This window comes from Barbus barbus, assembly GCF_936440315.1.
Source record: "Barbus barbus genome assembly, chromosome: 31".
Taxonomy (NCBI): Eukaryota; Metazoa; Chordata; class Actinopteri; order Cypriniformes; family Cyprinidae; genus Barbus; species Barbus barbus.
This window is the reverse complement of record NC_136759.1, coordinates 20,436,730-20,443,721: the sequence shown is the minus strand read 5'-3', so window position 1 is coordinate 20,443,721 and position 6,992 is coordinate 20,436,730.

Genomic DNA, 6,992 nt, shown 5'->3' with positions numbered 1-6,992 from the left:
GGTTAATTATCAGTGTCTGAAACCGTTACTACTTCCTCTCTGGTCCGAACACATGATCTAACTAAAACAGATGTTTCTCCTTTGTACAGTTTGTCATGTTAATAGCAAACATAGTTATTTTGCTTAAATAGAGCTTATCAACACTGCGTATAGGCCTATAGTTTCCTCAGTTCTTATCCATCTTATCTGTAAAAATAGTGACAAGTACATTATTCAAAATAACTATTTTGTGTTCCACAGAAGATAGAAAATCATTCAGGTTTGGAACAGCTTGAGGGTGAGTAAAAGATGACTATCCCTTTAAGCAATGGAGGAGGTTGGTCAGATAAATGCAGTCTGCTGTCCACAAACAGTAAAACGAATCTCTTTCGCCCTCTAGTGTATTATTTGATGTCAGCTATATTAGATGGAAGACAGCTAAGGCCGTTTTCATCAAGAGAACAGAGATATAATTGTGTTAAATTAAGTTTTCCTGTAGGTACATTACCCGAGGCAATAAACAAAGAAATTTGTAACATTGATTGATTCGTTCTTTCTGATTCAGCATCTTTAGCTCTCACAAAACACTTTGCCATTTCTGTTGATTTGATGGGAAGGACACGATTGTCAGATGCCATTACATGGGTCAGAAATTTCATCAGCATTGTAAAAAGAATTATTCATGAATAAAACATGCTGCAATACAAAGTTTGTTGTCAAATTGAAATAGTGCTTATACACCAGCATTCTGAATCACTTATGATTGAATCATTGAATTATTCATCAGATCAGTGAGTCTATTCATGAGTAAGAGAATATATAATCAATTATTTGTTACTGAACACATGCGATGGCCAGATGTTTGAACTGAACAAGCTGACTTTAATGTATTATCTAATCAGAGTGATTATATAATGCATACAACAGTGGATGTATTGCAGTTTGCGATTGTAAGCCAGCTGCAGCACCTAGTGGCTCTCACAAATGCAAATTACAAAGACTTAAAGATTCAGAATAACCTTTATTTATATGCAGTGTGACTCTTCTTGGTGGTTACTGAATTAATTACATGATGAGAAAGTAAGACCATAACAAGATATCCATTTCCCTGCATGGTTTTTTAGACACAGAATATTTTTAAGATAGCCTACCATTAAAAAAAGGTCAACAGTTTTAAATTAACATTACACGCTCTCTCCTCTCGGAGCAGATAATCAATGGGTTTTTATTGCTCATCTACATTTAATAGTAAAGTTAATCCAAAATGAATATGTACATAATGTCATGTATTGCAAAAGTAACACATACAATTATACTGTACATACAAAACAGCCTTTTTTCAGTTCAGATAGTTTGTAAAGTTACAAACTATCCAGGTTAGGTACTGTAGTGACTGAGTTATTGTATCTCTCCGTAATCTTGTTTTTGACTGTGTGGGCCTATAGGAATAGTTCACGAAAAAAAATATATATATATATATTTTTTCTTTTTTTATTGGAACAGATTTGGATAAATATAACATTAAATCACTTGCTCACCAAAGGATCCTCTGCAGTAAATGGGTGCCATCATAATAATACTACTAATACTAATACTACCACTACTAATAATAATGTCAGTCCAAACATCTGATACATCACAATAATCCACAAATAATCCATATCAGTCTGTTTTGTGAAGTGAACAGATGCATGTTTGTAAAAAAAAAAATCCATCAAGACATTTTAACTATAAACCATTGTATCCATAAGTCAACTTGTCTGAATCAGGAGAGAAATATGCACAGATCAGGCACTGTTTACAAAGCAGAAACAGCTCTAAAAATATGTCAGTGGACTTTGATGTGAGAGGACAACAGAGGGTGGCATTATTATGGAATATGAACTTGTATTTTGGTTAAAATGTCTTAATAATGGATTTGTTTGAGATTAGTTGATGCACTGGAGTCATGTGGATTACTTGTGGATTATTATGTTGTTTCTATCAGCTGTTTGGAGTCTCATTCTGACGGTACCCATTCACTGCAGATGATCTATTGGGGAGCAAGTGACGTAATGATACATTTCTCCAAATCTGGTTTAATGAACAAACAAACTCATCTATATCTTGGCATGCCAGGTGAGTCAATTTTAAAGACATTTTCATTTTTGGGTGAACTATTCCATTAATGAACAAATAATATATGTTGCTGACATGCAAATCATGGTGGTCATAACTGTTAATATATTCATCTGTCTGACACCAGAATGAGACTCTTTGCAGTGTAGTTTAAATAAATGGTCTTTTGGCACATTAGAGGAACTTTTGAAAAGGTCAAGGAAAATTAAATAATTCATTATGTGAATCCCAAAAATAGATAAATTTTTCATACAGTGGCTGAAATAGCAAAGTTCCAGGCAATAAATGCCACTGTCTTCAATTTACAGGAACAGCCTATGTGTTCCTTCCACTGACAGCTTGTTATTTTTAAGCCAATTGGCTGGGCCAATCTAAGAAAACAGCATATGTCTGTTCAATTTTGTACCTTTAATGCTGCTCATAGATTTGCAGTGTTAAGTTGGTAAATTGCGGCGTGTGAATTGATAAAAATAACCCAATGATTTTGCTAAGTCGCATGCCAGAATTCCTTAAAACTGCTGACATTAAAGACTTAATTAAGAAAGCAGAGTCTTGTGATTGTTTTAATTATCGGTCTATTTCACATATGTCTTTTATCTCCAAGGTACTGCACAAGGCTGTTGCTCAGCAACTGAGCTCACTCTTGCACAGCAGCAACACATGTGAGATGTTCCACTCAGGTTATAGATAATCATAGAGGAAGTGTCTGTATTATTTCATCCAGACAGCTGCATAGACAATGAAATATTGAACTATACATTTCTTCGAGAAAGTTCATTTCAGAAGTACAGTATATGAATGTTTCATTGACTTTAATGCACTGAATTAACTATTGAGTGAGATGTTTCTTCAGTTGGTGCAGATATTGTAAAGGGGGATACTTTGGTTTTATTATTATTGCCACTGAAGTAGTATAATACACAGAAATACATTAAATAGTGTAAACATTTTGTTGCCAGAAACAGTGAGGTTCCTGATTAGTTTCTACTGCATCACCACCTTCTGCTTTGCCTTGTTGTCCATATGTGATGGGTTTTACTGCACTTATGGCAAGGCAAGGCAATGTATTTCTAAAGCACAATTAAGAACAACAGTAAGTTGAACAATGTGCTGTACAGATTCTAAAACATATATAAACAGTAAAACATACAATACACACACACACACACACACCTGTTATACAGCACAGGAGCAGTGTTGGGAAGTAACTATTTACATGTAACTAAATTACGAAAATTTAACTATGGAGGTTACTTTTTATTTTATTTTATTTTATTTTATTTTTCACACACCCACATACAAATGTAATTGATTTCTTTCATGAATTACATTGACTGATCTAAAATATGAGACACCAATCTTTCAGGAGTTTAGTACACAGAATAGGACAATGCTCATTTAATAACTGTTTTATTTCCTGTTTGGGTTTATGTATATGCTTGATTTTTTAAGATCAACTGTTTCATCTGAGCCATTGTTAGATGCCAGTGTTTCTTATCATAACTACACAAAGATTTGATTAACACTAGAACCGCCAGAGGTCGCTGTTTACTTAAAAGCGCCAGCAGGTAAATTTTACCCACACGCATGGCAACTGTTTTTATATGGCTAAAGAACATATTATTTCATTGTATTATGCCACTGTCTTCACAAAGAAGTGTATAGAGTCAAAGATTATGTCTAGTCGTCAACTATATTTTTACCCTGTTGTTTTATGTTCAAGACTTTTTAATGCAGCCTACACCAATCCATTATGGTCAGTAAGCTAAAAAAAAAAAAAAAAAAAGCCTGCTCTGACAACGAAAATTAGAAGGTAGTAAATATTTGGGTGGTGTAATATTAAAATACAATGTCATTAATCAATATATTATATGTTATTTAAATTACGTATTATTATTTATTAAAATGATTTACTTATTAATAGACAATAATGAGCAATAATAATTCACTACGCTGTATAGAATGATGCTATGACAAATTAAAGCGCACAGCCCAATTATTAATTTGTTTAGTTATATCATATATAATTTGAATAAGAGAACAACACCAATAAACTTTGGGTAATCAAAAAAAAAAATAATGTTTTATTCATTACATCATATATCAGAGTTTTATTTTTTTTATTCAGGAAACGGCCAGACTAGAATAAATAGCAACACAGTGATAAACAATAAACGATATAGCAAGACAAAAATGAAATAATAAAACCAAAGTTTGACCAATTACCTTAGGCTAAGGTATGATGTCTGGATCACTGTCAGATGAGCCGTCAGATGCTAAGCCGACCCAGATGCATAACTTAACCATTAGACTCTCCATCAAGATTCAAGATTCAAGATTTTTATTTGTCACATACACAATTATACAGGGTATAACCAGCAGTGAAATGTAAGTAATGGCATCACTCATGGAATTTAGAGTTTCTAATGCCTACCTTCCATAAACTTCCTTCTTTTAGTCATTTTTACTTTATTCATGAAACTGATAACCGCTACGATGTTAAAACATAAGCGGCAAGCATATGACAGCGCGAAAATACATGCATTATATAGTGGGTAAATTTGACCCGCGTGGCGCTTATAGGTATAAATGCTACACTTTTTGATCTGGTTTTATCTAGCCTAATTAATTTTTAACAACATTGGATTGTAAATTACATAATTTTAGTAAAAGTCAATGACAGGGAGACTTGAATGTTTTGTTGAAAATCTGTTATATACATTTGAATAACAGCCACGGGTAAAATTTACCCCGTGGTGGTTCTAGTGTAAAAAAAAAAAGAAGAAAAAAAAAAAAAAAAAAACAGTATCATAGCTACTAAACTATTTATTGTTATAGTTTTAAATCTGTATTTAACTTCAGAATGATCTCAAAGTAAGTCTGATTTTGTGGTGGCTGTGCTTTAAAATTAAATTACCATAATCTTAATTCAAGTGATGCTGGATTTTGAAAGTCTGACAGTATTTAATGTTGAGTACAACTGTAATATTAACCCTTTGTTTGAAAATGATTAACAGTTAAAAACCTACGGAGCCCCTTAGAGCTCATGGTGGTGGAAAGATTTCGGGGTGGGTGAAAAAAAAATATTTTTCAAATCTTTTGCGTTCTCTCGCAAAGATGTTTGCGTTCCCTCGCAAAACTTTGCGTTATTTGCGAGAGAACGCAAAGTTTTGTGAGGGAATGCAAACATCTTTGCGAGAGAACGCAAAGTTTTGCGAGGGAACGCAAACATCTTTGCGAGATAATGCAAAGTTTCTCGAGGGAACGCAAAAGTTTTGTGAGAGAACGCAAAAGATTTTAAAAATATTTTTTCCTCCCACCCCAAATTTTTTTCACCCACCCCGAAATCTTTCCACCACCATGAGCTCTAAGGGGCTCCATAAAAACCTTTAGAATTTGGAAAAATAATCAAATGTAATCGGTTACACTACTTTCATAAAGCAATTAAAATAGTTACACTACTTATTACATTTTAGATAGGGTAACTTGTAATCTGTAACCTGTTAAATTTCCAACAATGCACAGGAGTAACATGGTCTCCTTTCAGAGAACCTGCCAATAAGCATCAGCATTCTGGACAATCTGTAATTGTGACATTGTGGACAATGAAAACATTGAAAACAAAATCGTTCCCAAAATGGATCCTTGAGGGATCTCACATGTATGAGAGGCCAAAGATTATGTAAATTCACCAAGGGTAACTTCAAAGCTCTTATTAGTTTGATAGGACTAAAACAATTTTAAAACAGTGCCACGAATCCCTACCAACCGTCCAAGCTGTACAATCAGAATGCCATGGTCTGTGGTGTCAAATGCTGCGCTAAGGTCACCAAAACTGCAGCATCCCCAGAGTCTACAGTTAGCAAAATATCATTGATAATTTTCAAAGGTGCACTGTACTATCATGCTCCCAGACTGGAACACTTAAAATAAAGAATTCCTATTCAAAAATGACTGAATAAGAATAGCTTTCTCCAGCATTTTCGAGAGAAAAGGTATTGGCCTAGCTTGAATGATCTGTTGGATCCAACTTAATGAATTAAATAAAGGTTGTACTACAGCATGCTTTAAAAAGCAGGAACAGTCCCTGATACAAGGCAACTATTTATTATCAATAAAATACTAGGCCCAACTACATCAAAAGCTTGTTTGGTCACTCTTGATGGGACATTATCAAGTAGGGAATCTGATTGCCTCAATCAGTCAACTAATTTAGCCAAGGTGGAGAGAAAAAGAAGGCCCTGTGTTATCATCATTATAAACCCTGCTTTTAACTCAGGGTAAAGGTTTGCTGACTCCACAAGGCCTGTGAATATGTATTTTGGTTTCTGGCACCAAAACATTTGCATGTCCTGCAAGTTGTGAGGTAGAGCTTCTATGGATCACATTTGTTGGTCCAGCACATCAGATAACTCTATCAGACTGAGAAATTTTGAGGAATTTAGACGCTAAGGCAAAACCTTGATCTCTGTATCATGTTCTATGTTCCGTTTTTCTCCAGTTTTCTAGTTTTTCTCTCAAATTGTCAAAAAGTTGTTTTATTCCACAAGGACAAAGTGCCCATGGTTGACGAAAAACATGCAGCAATCATAAGACAAAGGCATCTAGTTACAGATCAAAATCCAGTACTATAGTCTGCTAACTGCTATAATATATTTTTTGTTTACAGAGCCTTATTTTTATATATAGTGACCTTACTGTCAATAGCCATTGTCTAGTCTATCCTCTGGTGTACATACATTTGAGAGCAACATCTTTGTATGTACTGCAAAGTTCATCCAAACTGACCCCCTATCGATTGCTCTCCATTGATTCAGCTTATGCCCCTCTTTAACCTAAACACCATTCATCAAGCTGGCCTCTTAGTAGTCCCTCTGTGATGCTCGCTTACAGTA